This window comes from Eschscholzia californica, unplaced genomic scaffold, assembly GCF_041429995.1.
Source record: "Eschscholzia californica isolate CP2 unplaced genomic scaffold, dmEscCali1.0.p SCAF_1, whole genome shotgun sequence".
NCBI classification, from domain to species: domain Eukaryota; kingdom Viridiplantae; phylum Streptophyta; class Magnoliopsida; order Ranunculales; family Papaveraceae; genus Eschscholzia; species Eschscholzia californica.
Genome location: NW_028238198.1, coordinates 55246466 through 55268860, shown reverse-complemented (window position 1 = coordinate 55268860; position 22395 = coordinate 55246466).

Sequence of the window (22395 nt, the reverse complement as noted above, 5' to 3'; positions counted from 1 at the left end):
CCAATTCGAAGATATTCTTGTAAGAAGCTTAAAGAGAGGCCCTATCTTTCTCCCTCTATTGAATCAAAGTGGCCTCTTTCTCCTGAAGGGCTTGAAGTCCCTTTTCCAGACTAATATCACGAGCGCCGGGTTGAGAAGATTGAAGTTCAGGACTGGCCTTACACTGCTCCGCCTCCAACTTCCACGAATCCCGTTCGGTGGAAGCTATCTTCACGTCATTAGCCAAGATTTCAGCTTCGGCTTTATAAGACAAAACATCTTTTTCAGCCTTTGCAAGCTGGGACTCCAGACGCTCGATTGAGGATAAGTGGGACGCGACATCATGACTGACCTGATAATTCTTAAAAGGGGGAAGATACGGAGATATTAGAAAAGAAAAAAAAAAGGAAGTGAAGAACTGGTGCTGGGAGTACCTCACTCTGGAAATGGAGATAAAGGCCATATATCAGAGAAGTCACGTGACGGGGAACGTCCTTGGGCAAAGTGGACATCTACGCCGATAAACTCAGGGCGGACGAAGATTTCCCTTTACTAGCCAAAGAATGAATGCTCGCCCTAGTCTGGGAGGCAACAGCACCACGATTGATCGAAAGAGGAGCAGGAGGAGAAGAACTGGTGGGAATCGAAGGAGAAGCTGGACTGGCAGGTTCCCGAATAACGACGCCGGCTGAACTCTGGCTGACCAGAGACTTAGTGCAAGATTTTTTGACACCAGAAGAAGACGGAATATCTTCAGCCCTATTCCGTTTTCCCAGGAAAGCTGAAAAAAAAAAAGGAAAACAAGAAGATCAGACACATAAGGAAATACTGAAAAGAAAAGAAGAAGCATATCCGAATGAAGCTCACTAGGAAGAGAAAGGAACGTCTTTTTCTGATAAAGGGCCTGTAGATCAGCGACGCCTTCAGGAATGAAACCCTCTCTCCCCCTATCCAAAGAGATTAAAGCTTTAAAACATCTAACATCTCCCTCATCAGGGATGATTTTTGGACGACCGTAGGCAGAACTGGATACACGAAAACCATAATCCTCAGTTGCAAGGGAGGGGCGAACAAAAAGGAATCTATCCTTATAAACCTTAGGGATATTCGGAGCAGAGAAGAATGGACCGACACGAGAGGAAAAATAATGCCAGCACCGATCATTGGACTTAACAGAAAAAATCTTGTCAAAAGCATAAAGAATCGCCTTCTCACCGTGATGAAAACAGAGGAAGTAAAACGCCATGATAGTCATTACAGCGTTAGGACTCAGTTGAAATAGTTGTAGCCCATAATGGTTCAGCAAGTCAACAAAAAAGAGAGGGAAAGGAACCACCAACTCCAGATTGAAGAAGACCTCGTATACACCAACGCGGCGGTCATCAGTAAGGTAAATTTTATCTTCGAGCGAAGGAAGAAGGCGTTCAACAGTGGCTGGAATCGCATGAGTATTTCGAATAGCGTCGATCTCCTCTTGAGTCATCCGACTTGTGAAACGATTTTGGCTGGAGAAATCAGCGGCAGAAGGAGTCACCATTCTTTTTCAGAAACAGAAAAGAAGAAGATCACAACTCAAGAAAAGAAGAACTGACTAGACGAAGAAGGTAAAGAAGAAAATATGAGCAAATCCGGAGGCTTAAATAGATTCAGCTTGAGGGTTGAGGCTAACGCGCACCAGACCAGTAGGAAAAAGACGCGCGGCAGTAATCAGACGGTGTAAAGAAACCCTAACGTCCCCTCGACTACTGACCAAGGTCGTCAACATTTCACCCTACTCGATAAACGGCGGAGCAATTAAAGAGCTCTGAAAAGAGCGTTCGTCCCCCACTCATAAAGGACCACGCGTCCACCATAGTTGTTGTACACAGCAACCCAGAAGATCAACGCTGAAAACGCGTGATCAGAGGATCAAATTTATGACGTCACAAAATCATGCATGGAAAAGATTAATTACTCCAGCAGAAGATGAGACGTGTCTCGGGAGAACAAACCACATGTCAAGGCAAAACATAGCTGGGATGACTCTGGCAAAAGCAGCGCTTCATGAGAAAAGAACTGGGGAGATATCAGCGCTGCGCAACCTCATGACTTAATCCCGGACTTTCCAGAAAGATCTTAGTCGGCCTCACATCTTGAAGTGTTTAAGCCCGATTGGACTCCACGTATCTAGAAGAGGAAACTTCTCCTTTAAAGTCTATCACTCCGGCAAGATATATACAGAGTATCCTTGAACTTAGGAACCTTCACTTATCAAAGATTCGGGATAGACTCGAAAAGAAACCCTAGATACGCAAAAGAGGTAACTTCCCTTACGGTTTGACGGCCACCGCCTTACCACCGCCACTAATCACAGTCGGTCTAACTTCGCCTATAAAAGGCCCCCCACTTCGTCCTTCACAGGACACGATCTCTTCACCCCGAAAAGATCACCCAATACTCAGAGTTCTTACAACTCGCCCCCCAAAAGGATCGATCTATATTCATTCATTTACTACAAAGAGTACCCTGACTGTCTTGAGCGTCGGAGCGGTTTTCGAACCCTTTGCAGGTTTTCCCCCCTCAGGAACAGACGAACAAGAGCAAGGAGCTGGAGCAAAGGAGCAGAGCAGAGAAGCAGAGCTGAACAGAGGAATCTCTTCTCTCTAAACAGAATATACCATCATAACGGAGACTGTCATGCATCAACTCCCTTTTTCATGCTGATCTAACCGGGAGCCAATTTTCGACATCAGCAATATCTGTGTCGAATTCTGACGAATCTCTTGTGTAACTTGTTTGCTTATCATAGTGGAGTTCATCGCGCAGTGGAGTAGGTCTCACTAACCGAACCACGTAAATCTCTTGTGTGATTGTTCTTTATATCCTATTGCTTTTCTTGGATTACTTGTTTTTTATCATATTAAACCCCAATTGGCATAGCATATAGTATTGTGTGAGTTGTGTTTGTTTTGTTATATGTGTACAGTTGAACATGTTAGATCTTTTGTGTGAGTGATGTTATTGTATATATGTGTTTGTGTTTGTAAATAAGTATTCTAAGAAAGAAACAAATGTAAAAGTGCTTGAGAGGTTCAATCATGAAGAGGTCTACGTTCTCGGGAATCCACCTTCATCATCCATCTCTAGTATCCGTTAACCTTTAGAAGACATTCTTAGAGGGTATAATGGGTGAGTAGGGCGAGAAAGCTTCCCCACTCCATTTAGTGGCTAGAACCTTTTAGGAGATCGATCATTCGTTCAAAAATGTTGTCCTCACCCCTTTTTATGTTGTGAGTTCATGTTAGTGATCACACTCACAAATACGAGCGAACCATTCTTGAGTAATTTCATATTTGGAGTGTATGTCCGTGAGGCCAAAGTCGAGGCAAAATATACTAAACTATGGATCAAGGCTTTGTAGCTTCAGAACATAGATGTTGCTCATTATGGTATGGCACTTGCATGTTCAGGGTAAGACCATTAGTGAAGAGGCCTTTAGCTTTCACATGAACTTATTTACTTTGATTCATTATGTGTTGACATGCTTAAACTCTTTACTATATGAAACATGCTTATCTATGATTTGGATGTTGGATACTTATGTATTTGAAATCATGATGTTTGTGGGTATCATCTATGGAAACCCTCACGAGACAACACTCGTCCTTTAGGGGTAACCTTGGGGTTTAACGGATTATTGCATATGCTAAATGCAACTGGGATTCCTCTGAGAGTGAGTTAGACTTTTATTTTGTTTTGTTTGCTCGAGGACTAGCAAAGTTTAAGTTTAGGGATGCTTATGTGACATGAAAATGTCATATTTGAAGCGCCTAACTTAGACTAATAAGTCTGTTTCGGGTATAAAAAGAACAAATTATCACTTTCATCTCATGTGACTGAAATGGGAGAAAAAGATATCAAAGCGTTCAAACGACAAGTGGAGTCAATGGTGAGCACAACGGCAAAAACGGAAGTTGAATCGGAGTTCAGACGGGGAAGTTATGAAAGAAAGAAGAAGAGGACTTCTCTTGAAATTAGATTTGTAGAGAAAAAGATGAAGGTACCCCGTTCGATGTTAACTGAAAGCCAAAACCCAAACCCAAATACCCAACGAAGAACAAGAACAAAGAAAGGTTTTATCAACACCCCTATTTTGGGGTCCAAGTTAACAAAGTCTATGTTATGACAAAAGTTAGTAATCCAAGAAAAACAATAAGAAATAAAGATCAATGACACAGAACACAAGAGATTTGCGTGGTTCAGTTGGTGAGACCTACTCCACGGCGACAAAGGCGAGATGACTTCCACTATGATAAGTAAATAACTTACGAAGAGATTCGTAAGATATTGGACACAGATATCTTCTGGGGTTTTAGTTTTTATAGCCACTAAGAACCCTAATCCCACTGACACACCGCCTCACCGACTCTCTCTTTCTAAATTTGAAATCTACATGGATACGCGAACATTAATAACCGACATAATCCCCGCTCCGCATTCTAGCTATGTCTCAAAGTCCTACTCTGTCTCAAAGCCCTGTTTCACATACTAGCTCTACCTCGGTGATCAGCCCTTTGGACACGTTAGCAGACCTAATCACCAAGGCAAAGGTGGTATGTGAAACAGAGCTCCGGGGCAGAGCACGACTGCGAGACAGAGCTGGAATGTGGAGCAGGACTATGTCGGTTATTAGTGTTAGCGTATCCATATAGATTTAAAATTTAGAAACAGAGAGTCGATGAGGTGGTGTGTCGGTGGGATTAAGGTTTTAGTGCCTACATAAACTAAATCCCTAGGATATATCTGTGCCTAATTCTCACGAATCTCTTGTATAACTTGTTTGCTTATCATGGTGGAAATCATCTTGTCGCTATCGTCGTGGAGTAGGTCTCACCAACCGGACTACGTATATCTCTTGTTTGTTGTGATTGTTCCTTTTTTCCTATCGTTTTTGTTGGATTACTTGCTTTCTTCATAACATAACCAATTAGAACGTTTGTTTGACTATGTATGATCTCCACATATACGTAGTGCTTAGAGACATTTATCTTGGGAGTCGAACTTTGATTTTACTTTGACGCGTTAGGTCGGGCCACACATAGTAGTAGGTTTATCATCATAGAATCCCGGACTTTGACACTTTTCTCACTTTTTTGTCTCCTGACTCTCACGCGACTTCTCTCGAACTCTCCCGCTTCCACTTAGTTTTTTACATTTTATTTTCATTTTATTTCCTTTGATTATAAAAACCCCTCTCCTTACTTTGTTTGTTTCCATTTTAGGTTAAGTTAGTTTGCGACACTTAAAGCGGGGGACAAGACCCTCCGATATCCGATTTACCAACCTATTCATGTGGATTGCCCTAGTCTTATCGGGTACTACTTGACGTACCTCCGCTTGAGTGAGGTTTTTCTAAGTTTTGACTAGGGCTCCCCCTTGAAAATACTTGTTTATGAAAGTATTCTTAATTGATAGTTACTATAGCTCGAATGCTACGTTACATCTGATGGCTTATTTTTAAATAAAAACTAATGGAAATAGTTATAGGATAATAGTCGTACGTGGACGAGTTTGTTACTCTTTCATATCAGACGTGGGGTCCTCGAATTTAGACTCGCTGGGCGGAGCTTCCACATGTTTTAGTTCTTATTTCTTTTAGTTTCGAATTGAAACTAAGTAGCATTCCCGGGCTACTTCCTGGTTTCCGCTCATTATTCTTACCAGATCGTTCCTGGGATTGGAAACTTCAGCAACAAGTGGTTTAAAGAGACGACTGCTTATGGTTTCCTCAAAAAATTTCTCCCCGAGATGACGTTATAGGCGTGAAGTTTCTCAACTATGGTGAAGTTTAGCATCATCACTCTATTAACTTTTCCGTCTCTGGTCCCCATGGGTAGTGATATGATCCCATCCATTGGGACCTGATTGTCTTTGAAACCTGTTAGATAAGATCGATAGAGTTTTAAATACTGAAGATTTACCTTGAGTTTTTGGGAGCATGCCCTGCTCATGACTTCGGTTGAGCTGCTTGTATCAACCTTGATTTGGCCAACGTTCCAATTCTCTAATGTTGTCGTGATCGCCAGTGGGTCGGTGTGTGGTCTGATTACACCTATCAGATCATTGTCTGTGAAGATTCTGGTGGAGTCTATGTCGCTGGTTTGGTGAATAGAGTAGGTGGTGTTTTTGCTTCGTTAGCATATCTACATCGGGCGCCTCTCGTATCTCCACCGAGGGCCGGCCTCCGGCGATGGTATTGATACTTCCCATTACTCCTGAGTTTTCTTCAGGTCCTTTTCCTCTCTCCAGTTTCTTGACCAGAGTGGAGTGTTTGTATCGAGCCCAGACCCGACTCCTCCTTTTCTAGAGGGCTTCTTTACTTTGTAACTGAGGGTTTGGTATTCCTGTTTGATGTATTTATCAAGTTCTCCCTTTCTTACGAGCTCTTCCATCAAGTTTTGAGGTGTCTGTAGTCATCAATTTTATGGTCATATCCCTTGTGGAAAGAACACCACGTTGTTAGGTTTGGTCTGAAAACTTCTTTGTCATCGTTGGGTTTAGGTAGCTGAACTTTGTCCTTGTTCGTCGCGATTTCGTGAATGACGTCATCTTGCCTTATGCCTTCTTTTAAGGCTATGTGGGCGACTTTTGAATCGATATCGGGTACCTATACCATGAGGTTTCGGTATCTCTACCAGCAGCTAGCTAGGGATTCTCCCCTCCCTTGGACGACATTGAACAGATCTTCAGATGTCTTTTGCACCGCATAGCTCCCCTGAAAAGCGGTGCAGCAGGCTAGTGCTAGTTCGTTAAAAGAATGTATGGATCCTGCTTCAAGGGTTTGATACCAAGCTTGTGCGGGTCTATTTAGGACTATAGCAAAGACTAGGTACCATACAGATTGGTCTGTTATGGTCAGGCTCATAAGTGAGGCGTAGTTCCTCAAAAATATGCTACGGTCCCCGGACTCATCGTCACTTGAAGTTTTTTGGCCTTGGGCCTCTAATATTTAGCACTCAGGGGTGGCGAACCTATTTGTATCCTCGTCGGGGCACTCTTTTCCTCGAAGAGTTTGGTCAGCTCCGCCACTGGATGCTGGAGCACGTCGCCCATGGGTGGGTCGTGAGCAGCCTCGAATCCTTCCCTTATGGGTTTGGGGATGAATTTCCGATGTGGGTCGCCTATTCCTGCCTGATCTTGCTCCCTTTCTTATACAGTTGCCTGAGGCCCTCCATTCGGTCCACATCGCGACGTGTTGTGAAAGCGTTAGACAGTGTGGAAAAGAGCTCTCAAGAGAGGCTCTTTACTTTCTCCATCTTTTCTCTAACTGCTGGTTCCCTTAAAATCGAATTTGCTTCCTCTTAAGCTTTGTGGAGGTCCTCGCGAAGGCTTTATATGTTTTCATTGTCACGAAGCTTCTCTGCTTTGAGGCGCTCGACCTCGACCATTAATTCCTCCAAAGGGGAACGTCTAGCCTTTTGCTCGTTGTCAGTATCCTCTTGCAAAGACATTGCTGGAGTAGAAAAATATTAGAAAGTAATTTTGGAAAGAACTGGGTAGGGATTCGGGTTACCGAATTCATGCTAGTGTTGGACGCGCCCTCCTTCTAGCGCCAATTGTTGATGTCAAAAAATGGCAATCTGGTTATCAGCATGAAATACCGAAACTTGATGTTGAATCATAACTAAATGAATCTGATTGGATGATACTGTTCCTTTAACTCTCACTCCTGCTCTTGGAAACCTGGTGGGAAAACCTGCAAAGAGTTCGGAAACCTCTCTGAAACTCAAGACAGTCAGATTGTCCTTTGCAATTTAAAGATTTAGTATGGATTGAACCTTTGAAAATGTATTATTGAACGTGATGCGATTCCCTTTTTATAGGCTTCTTTGGACTGACTGTGATAAACGCTGAGATTGAGGCGGTACCAAAACTGTTATTTTGTAGTTAGGGTTTTGAGTTTATCTTGTATCTTAGATATTTAGTTCCTTTGTTCAAGGATCCTTCGTAGATATTCTGCCAAGTTGATGGATTCTCTTGGAGATGTTTTATCCTTCAAGACTCTTGGAGCCCAAGTTAATCAAACACTTACGATGGTAGCCGACTGGGATCCTCAGGAAGATTCGGGATTAAGTCGATAAGCGTGACGTGCGTTTCTGCCTTATCATGTGTTAGGGTATAAGGCATCAGCCTGGCTTATGTGGACCACCTTATACTTCTAACGAATCCCAGGGAAGCCCTAGTTGTGTTTGAGGCAGGGCAGGGTTGGAGCTCCTTAAATGATCTTGCCGACGGGCTTAGGTGGAATACCTCCTCGGGCTCAGGGGTCATGTTGCCTTGAAACGGGTTGACCCGTTGGCCTTTGGGTCTTTTCTTGACTTCTTAACGTCAGTCAACGAGTATCCATTTTATGTATCATCAGTTCGGGTTACTGAATTGATGATATTGCTGGAGTTTACCCTCCTTCTAGCACCAATTGCTGATGTCAAAAAATGGCAATTTGGTTATCAGCATGAAATAAGAGACTTGATGTTGGATTACGTCTGAATGAATGGTTCTTCTCCTTTAATTACCGATCTTGCTCCTGGAAACCTGGGGGAAAACCTGCAAAGCGTTCGCAAACCTCTCTAACACTCAAGACAGCCAGATCGCCCTTTGTTGTTTAAAGATCAGTATTGATTGAACCTTGGAGTTTTTGCCTTGTTTAAGGTGATGCAATGCCATTTCATATGCTTCTTTTGGACCGACTGTGATAGACGGTGAGATTGAGTTGTTTGAGATCCACCGTGTTGTATTGAAACTACTTTTTCGTAGGTAGGGTTTCCTTTTTGTGTTTTTCTTGTATCTTGGATGATTTCAAGGATCCTTCGTAGATATCTTCCTAAGATAACGGATTTTCTATGAGATGTTTCCCCTTTGAGACTCCTGTAGCCCAAGTTACTTAAACCCTTAAGATCTTGGCCGACTAAGATCTTTGGGAAGATTTGGGATTAAGTCGGTAAGCGTGCGATGCACTTCTGCCTTCCCATGTTTAGGGTGTAAGGCGTCGACTTTGCTTACGCGGGCCCCCTGCTCTCCTTACAAATTCCAGGGCAAACATGGTTGTGTTTGAGGTAGGGTTGATATCCTTAGATGATCTTGCCGAGCTCTCGATTTTGGGCTTAAGTGGCGGACCTCTTTGGGCTCAGCAGTGTTGTTGCCTTGAGACGGGTTGACCCGGTTGGCTTTTGATCTTTTCTTAACTTATTGACGATAGTCAACGCTCGATCATTTTATGTATCATCTGTGGTGATAGTGAAATTCGTCGCAAGAAACACTATAGCAAGTAGGTTAACAAAAGGTGACAAAATATTGTCCATGTTAACCAACTGTTGGAAAAGAAGTCGTCACAACGAAAATTGGTAAAATTAAAAACTCTAGCAAAAGAACTAGGGTTTCTCAATCTCGATTTAGGGTTAAAATTAAACCAGAGAAACTGAATGTAATCTTTATGAGACTCCTAATCGATGATTGGTATAGTCCATATTAAACAAGATAAACTTTTTTTTAACTTGGCTTGGTTTTGGGTACAGTTTTACGACATCCCTCTCGGACACCTTAATAGTTCCACTATTAATCGATTAGCGAGTTCTATCGAAAATTATATCCCTACAACTTCAGAGGATGCCACTAAATGGATTATATTTGATCGTGTTAAAATCGAACTTCTTATAAATAATCCTTTACCCCAACGGGTTAATCTTCGTCTAACGAACTCGAAATTGATCTCCACTGAAATTCGGGTGAAAAAACTCCCTCGGTTTTGTTTTTCTTGTGGCATAATAGGACACTCTATTAAGTTTTGCCCTGTTATGTTGGCTTTCAGTGATATCCTAAAACAGCAACTAACGGATTGTCAAAAACGCTTAGTGCTTAAGCCAATAGAGCCCAACTATCATGAATCATTCCAAGCAGGGCGTGGGAGAGGGGGTGCCATAGGTGCGTCGGGCCCCCCTCAAACGACAAAAAGAATAGAAGGATTTGGGACTCTCAAATAACTAATTTTGGTATAAATGTTTGAAAGACTAAAGTATGACATGAATTTAATTGTAGCTTAGTTAGTAAATGCATGGTTTCACAAACTATATGTCAAGAGTTCGATTCTAGGCTTCCCAATCTTTTTTCTTCCAAATTTTTTATTATGAATATTTTTTAGGCTAATAATTTATGAAATTTTGAATTCAATAATTAAATTTTTCCTCTTGTATTTTGATAATGATTCTTTAATGTGTTTACGTAGAACTAAAATTTAATTTGTGTTCTTGAAAGAAAGTAAGTCGGTGATAGTAAGTTCTTGCATCGTAAGTAACTTGAAACACCAAATACATAGTTAGTTACTACATTCACTCACATTCATCTAAAATATAACGAAACAAAGAATTATGCAATCAAAGTGGGAAATGTTGTTTACTATGGTAGTATAAAAAATTATTTTTCGTTTTCTATTATCGAAGGGCTCCGAGTAAAACTTTGCACTGGGCCTCGTTTTTCTCAGGCACGCCACATATTCCAAGTACTGTTTAGTTTAAAAGGCAATGAGCGTGAACTTGGATCCTTTGATGGAATTTCCTTACTCATGCATATAAATTACAAAAACACAAATAATGAAGGTAACCCAAGATCTCTATTTGATGAATTAAAGAGATGTAAAAGGTTGTAGGTACTTACCCTAGTCCTGTCAAAGTAATCTTCCTTTGGACCGATCACTTCACATGGACTAAGACATGTTTATCTACACCAACCATGGTATTTTACCCGACAAATGTCACTTTGGCGACATGTTCAATCCCATAATTAATTCAATAACCATCTAAGTTCTTGACAAAAATTAAAATCATAATATTTTTTGCAAGACTAATCAATACCTAACCTTATGTTTAATGATTATTGACATATAATCACTTGATCATGTTTCTAATTACTTATTAAATAAATATCAACATAGATATTATATCCACTAAAGGTTGATAATCCAAATTACACATATGCATGAAATCATCGTCAAATTACCATAATTAACGATAAACCAAAAATTGTTATAAATCTTTGATTTATGGTGGATGACCACCACACTTTGGTAACTCCCACCACCATAAGTTCTCCACCATTATTTGTATTCAAGCACCATTGATTATATGTAACTCTTGTATTAGATATGTAACTCTTCAAAGGCCTATATAAAGAGGTCTCTAGCTAATGTAGCAATGTACCTAAATATACCTAAGTACCAATGTAGAGAATTCTCTACAAACATATGAATACAAATCAAGTTCTTCTTGTCTTTATCTCTTGGTTAATATATTTCCATTATCTTTCTTCTTCCCTCCTTTATTTTTCACAACACGTTATCAGCACGATTTGCTCTCTGCCAAAGGGACGAAGAAATTATCAACTCCTTGATCAAGGTACAAACAATAAAATATGGGTAAGTTTGGTCAATTGTAATTGGTAAGTTAAAAGGTATGTGGGTTCTCTTTGTTAAAGTTTCAAACTTATTATTTTTACTTATCTCCAACCATTGATTTTGTGATTGTTGAGGCATACTGAATCATATCAAAAAAATATTAGAATTAAAAAGATGATAATGATGAAAGGGTTACAAACATGAGTATCAACGCAATCTATTCAATGGTAAGGTCAAGGTAAGTTTTTCCTCCAAACTAAATTGGTATAACTCTCATAACTAATGAAAGGGTTACAAACATGAATATCATCTTAAGGATGATGGATTATCTCATATTTACCCATCAGATTTGGGCGTCAATCAAATTGAATCATCTTTATGTATAGGAGATTACCAAACCTGAAGTTTGGTGTATATACTTCTCCAAATCTAGACAATTCTAAAATAATTATTAGAGTGAAAAATCTCAAAGGATGAAAAGATACATCCCTTATAAGTTGGTAAATTGTCACAAAAAAGGATAAACCCTTGAGAAAACAAATTTATATGTGCATTCCTGAAGAATGACAAATGCTAATTTTTCAGTAGTGAAATTATTTTCCATTGATTATGCAAGGATTATAATTAGACGGTGATAAGAAAAATCCTACACCGACTTCAGATTGGAAATAAAGTGACAAAATTGAGAATCTCATTTTACTATACCAACATATAGTTTGATTAAATTTGACAAAGCTCTTCATTGTGGAATGTAACCAATTTTTGTGAAACTCATCATATATTAAGTCGAAACCCAAAATATCTATTCAGGTGATGATGATATTTTCTTACGTGTATGTAGACAGTGATGAGTTGTAAATTCCTGAGAATAAAATTGTTTGATTATCATATTTCATATTACACCTGAAGTTGTAATAACTAAAGAGAAAGTGATGATGGATTTAATAAATAAAATAAAATAAAATCACATGAAGATGATATATCTCACATGTAATTAATCACACCCGAAGTTGTGATATTATAACAAATTGCTCACACCTGAAGCTGTGATCAGATAGTATTTTTTGTCTATAGGAAAATATGATATGAAAATAAAAATCAAATTTGCCTAAAGCAATTGATTTTTTCTTCGTCTTTGTCACATCCTTGAAGTATGTGCTCATAAATAAGACGGAAATCTATTGACATTAGGGGGAGGAAGTCATATATTCAATGTCGTAAAATACTTGAAAATGATCGAGTTTCTCTCATTTGGAATCAATATACGGAAAACTTGCTACCTCGAGATATTAATATTTTTCAGAGCTTAATATGCTTATATCCAGATAAAGGTAATGGAAAATTATCAGAGTTGATCAAACTGACATATACTCTTTGACACTGAAGGAATAATTTTTCCTCCTGAAGTGGCTATCAAATTAGAAATGAATGTGATTCATATTCCTAATAAAATCCCCTGAAGAGGATATGTGTAAAAAGAGACACCGACCTTTTACAAAGGTACATACATATATGAGATCACTGAACTATGGATGCTGTTAAAATTTGAAAAATCAAATAAATCATCTCAGACGATCGATGTATTTCTGAATATAGTAGCTACTGGGAGCACATTGATCCGGAATTACTCTAAGTAATATTGGTCAACTTTTGACGAGATACTTCATTACTTGTGGATTTTCTTACAAAATAATTAAGTCTTCTGACATGAAGTCGAAGCATCAATTAAGAATTACCCCGAATGTAATAAAGTAGACATGTGTAAGAAATGTCCTTTAGTCTATAAAGGATTTGACGTCCACTTATAAAATTTCAATATGAATTACAAATCTTCGAATTATATTATGAAGTATTTATAAATCCTATTGTGACTCCTGAAGAGTTTATCAAAGTTTGACAGTAGAGTATTGAAAAAGATTATTCGAGTAAAGAAAATTTTGAAAATGAACATATTCTGAATTACTAAAAGGCTATAAGCTTCAAAGCAACTCCTATTGTCTTAACTTATCATTGTCATGGAAATTCAGGTCCCGAAGTACCTAATATAGTACAGACAATATATTATGTGTGTTGTAATGTGGTTTTAGAAAACAACCATCATTCATATATAAAATGTCAATCACGTTGTACTCTTTTTCCTTCGTTAAGGTTTTGTCCCATTGGGTTTTCCTTATCAAGGTTTTAACGAGGCAACTATGCGTATTGAAAATTATTTTAATTTGTTTAAAAGTTGTAGTTTTTTTTCCTTCGTTCAGGTTTTGTCCCGTTGGATTTTCCTGACAAGGTTTTGGCGAGACAACTCTATTTTAAGACAATAGTCATCAAATGATGAATTTAACACCTCTTATGTGTGTCAAGTGGATTACATAACGAAATGTGATAAGTACATCAATTTCACAAGATGTCATAGTTATCTTACTGATGTACATGATACACAAATACGGATCACTAAATAGTGACTTCAATCGATATCCCTAAAGGATTAACAAGCTTCAAGTTAAAGTATGCATGAACTTTAAGACATTATACTAATGCAACTTGAAATGTCAAATGCTACAAATTGTATTTTGTGTATATATACCAAAAGGAAGCTGATGATAAAAAGTTGAACAATGCCCTCAACCTTCATAAGGGGGAGCAAGTTTATGAAGACACTATATACTATATTTTCATAAAGTACTCTTTTTCCTTCGTTAAGAATTTTTCCCATAGGGTTTTTCTTAACAAGGTTTTAATGAGACTGATTATGTGTTCATCAAAGATGTACATAAACAAAGAATTTGTACTCTTTTTCCTTCACTATGGTTTTGTCCCATTGGGTTTTCCTAGTAAGGTTTTAATGAGGCAATATCTGATGTGGTGGACATCCAGGGGGAGTGTTATAAATCTTTGATTTATGGTGGATGACCACCACACTTTGGTAACTCCCACCACCATAAGTTCTCCACCATTATTTGTATTCAAGCACCATTGATTATATGTAACTCTTGTATTAGATATGTAACTCTTCAAAGGCCTATATAAAGAGGTCTCTAGCTAATGTAGCAATGTACCTAAATATACCTAAGTACCAATGTAGAGAATTCTCTACAAACATATGAATACAAATCAAGTTCTTCTTGTCTTTATCTCTTGGTTAATATATTTCCATTATCTTTCTTCTTCCCTCCTTTATTTTTCACAACACGTTATCAGCACGATTTGCTCTCTGCCAAAGGGACGAAGAAATTATCAACTCCTTGATCAAGGTACAAACAATAAAATATGGGTAAGTTTGGTCAATTGTAATTGGTAAGTTAAAAGGTATGTGGGTTCTCTTTGTTAAAGTTTCAAACTTATTATTTTTACTTATCTCCAACCATTGATTTTGTGATTGTTGAGGCATACTGAATCATATCAAAAAAATATTAGAATTAAAAAGATGATAATGATGAAAGGGTTACAAACATGAGTATCAACGCAATCTATTCAATGGTAAGGTCAAGGTAAGTTTTTCCTCCAAACTAAATTGGTATAACTCTCATAACTAATGAAAGGGTTACAAACATGAATATCATCTTAAGGATGATGGATTATCTCATATTTACCCATCAGATTTGGGCGTCAATCAAATTGAATCATCTTTATGTATAGGAGATTACCAAACCTGAAGTTTGGTGTATATACTTCTCCAAATCTAGACAATTCTAAAATAATTATTAGAGTGAAAAATCTCAAAGGATGAAAAGATACATCCCTTATAAGTTGGTAAATTGTCACAAAAAAGGATAAACCCTTGAGAAAACAAATTTATATGTGCATTCCTGAAGAATGACAAATGCTAATTTTTCAGTAGTGAAATTATTTTCCATTGATTATGCAAGGATTATAATTAGACGGTGATAAGAAAAATCCTACACCGACTTCAGATTGGAAATAAAGTGACAAAATTGAGAATCTCATTTTACTATACCAACATATAGTTTGATTAAATTTGACAAAGCTCTTCATTGTGGAATGTAACCAATTTTTGTGAAACTCATCATATATTAAGTCGAAACCCAAAATATCTATTCAGGTGATGATGATATTTTCTTACGTGTATGTAGACAGTGATGAGTTGTAAATTCCTGAGAATAAAATTGTTTGATTATCATATTTCATATTACACCTGAAGTTGTAATAACTAAAGAGAAAGTGATGATGGATTTAATAAATAAAATAAAATAAAATCACATGAAGATGATATATCTCACATGTAATTAATCACACCCGAAGTTGTGATATTATAACAAATTGCTCACACCTGAAGCTGTGATCAGATAGTATTTTTTGTCTATAGGAAAATATGATATGAAAATAAAAATCAAATTTGCCTAAAGCAATTGATTTTTTCTTCGTCTTTGTCACATCCTTGAAGTATGTGCTCATAAATAAGACGGAAATCTATTGACATTAGGGGGAGGAAGTCATATATTCAATGTCGTAAAATACTTGAAAATGATCGAGTTTCTCTCATTTGGAATCAATATACGGAAAACTTGCTACCTCGAGATATTAATATTTTTCAGAGCTTAATATGCTTATATCCAGATAAAGGTAATGGAAAATTATCAGAGTTGATCAAACTGACATATACTCTTTGACACTGAAGGAATAATTTTTCCTCCTGAAGTGGCTATCAAATTAGAAATGAATGTGATTCATATTCCTAATAAAATCCCCTGAAGAGGATATGTGTAAAAAGAGACACCGACCTTTTACAAAGGTACATACATATATGAGATCACTGAACTATGGATGCTGTTAAAATTTGAAAAATCAAATAAATCATCTCAGACGATCGATGTATTTCTGAATATAGTAGCTACTGGGAGCACATTGATCCGGAATTACTCTAAGTAATATTGGTCAACTTTTGACGAGATACTTCATTACTTGTGGATTTTCTTACAAAATAATTAAGTCTTCTGACATGAAGTCGAAGCATCAATTAAGAATTACCCCGAATGTAATAAAGTAGACATGTGTAAGAAATGTCCTTTAGTCTATAAAGGATTTGACGTCCACTTATAAAATTTCAATATGAATTACAAATCTTCGAATTATATTATGAAGTATTTATAAATCCTATTGTGACTCCTGAAGAGTTTATCAAAGTTTGACAGTAGAGTATTGAAAAAGATTATTCGAGTAAAGAAAATTTTGAAAATGAACATATTCTGAATTACTAAAAGGCTATAAGCTTCAAAGCAACTCCTATTGTCTTAACTTATCATTGTCATGGAAATTCAGGTCCCGAAGTACCTAATATAGTACAGACAATATATTATGTGTGTTGTAATGTGGTTTTAGAAAACAACCATCATTCATATATAAAATGTCAATCACGTTGTACTCTTTTTCCTTCGTTAAGGTTTTGTCCCATTGGGTTTTCCTTATCAAGGTTTTAACGAGGCAACTATGCGTATTGAAAATTATTTTAATTTGTTTAAAAGTTGTAGTTTTTTTTCCTTCGTTCAGGTTTTGTCCCGTTGGATTTTCCTGACAAGGTTTTGGCGAGACAACTCTATTTTAAGACAATAGTCATCAAATGATGAATTTAACACCTCTTATGTGTGTCAAGTGGATTACATAACGAAATGTGATAAGTACATCAATTTCACAAGATGTCATAGTTATCTTACTGATGTACATGATACACAAATACGGATCACTAAATAGTGACTTCAATCGATATCCCTAAAGGATTAACAAGCTTCAAGTTAAAGTATGCATGAACTTTAAGACATTATACTAATGCAACTTGAAATGTCAAATGCTACAAATTGTATTTTGTGTATATATACCAAAAGGAAGCTGATGATAAAAAGTTGAACAATGCCCTCAACCTTCATAAGGGGGAGCAAGTTTATGAAGACACTATATACTATATTTTCATAAAGTACTCTTTTTCCTTCGTTAAGAATTTTTCCCATAGGGTTTTTCTTAACAAGGTTTTAATGAGACTGATTATGTGTTCATCAAAGATGTACATAAACAAAGAATTTGTACTCTTTTTCCTTCACTATGGTTTTGTCCCATTGGGTTTTCCTAGTAAGGTTTTAATGAGGCAATATCTGATGTGGTGGACATCCAGGGGGAGTGTTATAAATCTTTGATTTATGGTGGATGACCACCACACTTTGGTAACTCCCACCACCATAAGTTCTCCACCATTATTTGTATTCAAGCACCATTGATTATATGTAACTCTTGTATTAGATATGTAACTCTTCAAAGGCCTATATAAAGAGGTCTCTAGCTAATGTAGCAATGTACCTAAATATACCTAAGTACCAATGTAGAGAATTCTCTACAAACATATGAATACAAATCAAGTTCTTCTTGTCTTTATCTCTTGGTTAATATATTTCCATTATCTTTCTTCTTCCCTCCTTTATTTTTCACAACACGTTATCAGCACGATTTGCTCTCTGCCAAAGGGACGAAGAAATTATCAACTCCTTGATCAAGGTACAAACAATAAAATATGGGTAAGTTTGGTCAATTGTAATTGGTAAGTTAAAAGGTATGTGGGTTCTCTTTGTTAAAGTTTCAAACTTATTATTTTTACTTATCTCCAACCATTGATTTTGTGATTGTTGAGGCATACTGAATCATATCAAAAAAATATTAGAATTAAAAAGATGATAATGATGAAAGGGTTACAAACATGAGTATCAACGCAATCTATTCAATGGTAAGGTCAAGGTAAGTTTTTCCTCCAAACTAAATTGGTATAACTCTCATAACTAATGAAAGGGTTACAAACATGAATATCATCTTAAGGATGATGGATTATCTCATATTTACCCATCAGATTTGGGCGTCAATCAAATTGAATCATCTTTATGTATAGGAGATTACCAAACCTGAAGTTTGGTGTATATACTTCTCCAAATCTAGACAATTCTAAAATAATTATTAGAGTGAAAAATCTCAAAGGATGAAAAGATACATCCCTTATAAGTTGGTAAATTGTCACAAAAAAGGATAAACCCTTGAGAAAACAAATTTATATGTGCATTCCTGAAGAATGACAAATGCTAATTTTTCAGTAGTGAAATTATTTTCCATTGATTATGCAAGGATTATAATTAGACGGTGATAAGAAAAATCCTACACCGACTTCAGATTGGAAATAAAGTGACAAAATTGAGAATCTCATTTTACTATACCAACATATAGTTTGATTAAATTTGACAAAGCTCTTCATTGTGGAATGTAACCAATTTTTGTGAAACTCATCATATATTAAGTCGAAACCCAAAATATCTATTCAGGTGATGATGATATTTTCTTACGTGTATGTAGACAGTGATGAGTTGTAAATTCCTGAGAATAAAATTGTTTGATTATCATATTTCATATTACACCTGAAGTTGTAATAACTAAAGAGAAAGTGATGATGGATTTAATAAATAAAATAAAATAAAATCACATGAAGATGATATATCTCACATGTAATTAATCACACCCGAAGTTGTGATATTATAACAAATTGCTCACACCTGAAGCTGTGATCAGATAGTATTTTTTGTCTATAGGAAAATATGATATGAAAATAAAAATCAAATTTGCCTAAAGCAATTGATTTTTTCTTCGTCTTTGTCACATCCTTGAAGTATGTGCTCATAAATAAGACGGAAATCTATTGACATTAGGGGGAGGAAGTCATATATTCAATGTCGTAAAATACTTGAAAATGATCGAGTTTCTCTCATTTGGAATCAATATACGGAAAACTTGCTACCTCGAGATATTAATATTTTTCAGAGCTTAATATGCTTATATCCAGATAAAGGTAATGGAAAATTATCAGAGTTGATCAAACTGACATATACTCTTTGACACTGAAGGAATAATTTTTCCTCCTGAAGTGGCTATCAAATTAGAAATGAATGTGATTCATATTCCTAATAAAATCCCCTGAAGAGGATATGTGTAAAAAGAGACACCGACCTTTTACAAAGGTACATACATATATGAGATCACTGAACTATGGATGCTGTTAAAATTTGAAAAATCAAATAAATCATCTCAGACGATCGATGTATTTCTGAATATAGTAGCTACTGGGAGCACATTGATCCGGAATTACTCTAAGTAATATTGGTCAACTTTTGACGAGATACTTCATTACTTGTGGATTTTCTTACAAAATAATTAAGTCTTCTGACATGAAGTCGAAGCATCAATTAAGAATTACCCCGAATGTAATAAAGTAGACATGTGTAAGAAATGTCCTTTAGTCTATAAAGGATTTGACGTCCACTTATAAAATTTCAATATGAATTACAAATCTTCGAATTATATTATGAAGTATTTATAAATCCTATTGTGACTCCTGAAGAGTTTATCAAAGTTTGACAGTAGAGTATTGAAAAAGATTATTCGAGTAAAGAAAATTTTGAAAATGAACATATTCTGAATTACTAAAAGGCTATAAGCTTCAAAGCAACTCCTATTGTCTTAACTTATCATTGTCATGGAAATTCAGGTCCCGAAGTACCTAATATAGTACAGACAATATATTATGTGTGTTGTAATGTGGTTTTAGAAAACAACCATCATTCATATATAAAATGTCAATCACGTTGTACTCTTTTTCCTTCGTTAAGGTTTTGTCCCATTGGGTTTTCCTTATCAAGGTTTTAACGAGGCAACTATGCGTATTGAAAATTATTTTAATTTGTTTAAAAGTTGTAGTTTTTTTTCCTTCGTTCAGGTTTTGTCCCGTTGGATTTTCCTGACAAGGTTTTGGCGAGACAACTCTATTTTAAGACAATAGTCATCAAATGATGAATTTAACACCTCTTATGTGTGTCAAGTGGATTACATAACGAAATGTGATAAGTACATCAATTTCACAAGATGTCATAGTTATCTTACTGATGTACATGATACACAAATACGGATCACTAAATAGTGACTTCAATCGATATCCCTAAAGGATTAACAAGCTTCAAGTTAAAGTATGCATGAACTTTAAGACATTATACTAATGCAACTTGAAATGTCAAATGCTACAAATTGTATTTTGTGTATATATACCAAAAGGAAGCTGATGATAAAAAGTTGAACAATGCCCTCAACCTTCATAAGGGGGAGCAAGTTTATGAAGACACTATATACTATATTTTCATAAAGTACTCTTTTTCCTTCGTTAAGAATTTTTCCCATAGGGTTTTTCTTAACAAGGTTTTAATGAGACTGATTATGTGTTCATCAAAGATGTACATAAACAAAGAATTTGTACTCTTTTTCCTTCACTATGGTTTTGTCCCATTGGGTTTTCCTAGTAAGGTTTTAATGAGGCAATATCTGATGTGGTGGACATCCAGGGGGAGTGTTATAAATCTTTGATTTATGGTGGATGACCACCACACTTTGGTAACTCCCACCACCATAAGTTCTCCACCATTATTTGTATTCAAGCACCATTGATTATATGTAACTCTTGTATTAGATATGTAACTCTTCAAAGGCCTATATAAAGAGGTCTCTAGCTAATGTAGCAATGTACCTAAATATACCTAAGTACCAATGTAGAGAATTCTCTACAAACATATGAATACAAATCAAGTTCTTCTTGTCTTTATCTCTTGGTCTATATTTCCATTGTCTTTCTTCTTCCCTACCTCCTTTATTTTTCACAACAAAAATCATATGTGCATTATGTAGTAGTAGAAACATGTGGTGGTGCCTTTAAACACCCAATTAAGGCACTCAACAATAACTCACAATTCATGCATTACAAATAAAATAAGTGCATTGATGTGAGTAGATAAAGTACTCGAAAATGAGCAATTATAAGTCTATAGGTGCCCAAATATGATGCTACATGCACCCAAAATTTATGTTACGAGCACCATCACTTACTGCTAAAGGCGCCCAAAACTATAGGAACCCTACCAATTGTTATAGGTACCCTCACAACTGCTATAGGCACCCTCAAATACTATAGGTGCCCTGCGGAAGCTATAGATATCCTACGAACACTATAGGCACCCTATCCAATGCTATAGGCACCCCCCACTAAATACTATAGCCACCCTGCCTGATAGTTCCTTTAATCACCTTCGGTAATTACTATGGGTACCCACACTAGAAACTATTTATTTATTGTCTGTTATTAATGAGGAGCCAACAACAAAATATTGTTTAATAACCTTTGATTCCTCGAGTATCTAAAGCAATTGTTCTGATATCTAAATATTCTCTAAACTATTTCGATTTAGTGAAAAATCATGTCAGGAGGAATTAATTGATACCCAACTTTCTCTCCAAACAACCGAATAAGAGAGATTGTGGAAGGGAGAAATTAAAACCTAATCAATATTTCTCTGGTCCAAAATCAATATTTCTCTGACTCAAAATAGTTGACAGAATCTTAAAATCAAAATTATACTAACCAATTCTTAATTTTCTTTGTAAATAACCCGATTAGAGAGATAAAAATTTATAGTGAGTTATGATATAATCTGCCAAAAATATCTGTTAACCAATTAATATTCAACGGAGAAATGATGGGAGAGGGAAATAAGGAAATAATAACTACTTATATTTTATCTCTCCCATCAGAAACCTAAGAAGATAAGAAATCTTTGGAAGATCGTAAAGAAAATCTAATCATAGTTACAAGTATGAAAAGGAGTTACTGGCAATCTTTTCAAAATCAGATCTCCCAAATATTTTCCAGAACTTAAATTATCTTTGAAACAAACTTCTTAATAAAGGTAATCCAAAAAAAATTGAAAAGATTTCCTATAAGATCTTTAAAAAAAAAATCAGAAATAACAACTACCCAATAATAAGAGATTTAAATATCTTTAAAGAAAATAACAATTACCAACAAATAAGGGATTTAAACCAACGAAATCTCCTGATAATTTATGTTAAAATAAAATTCAACACAAAACTGGTGAATAAAATTACTTTAAACATCTCATGAATCCAAACAAACAGTGGCT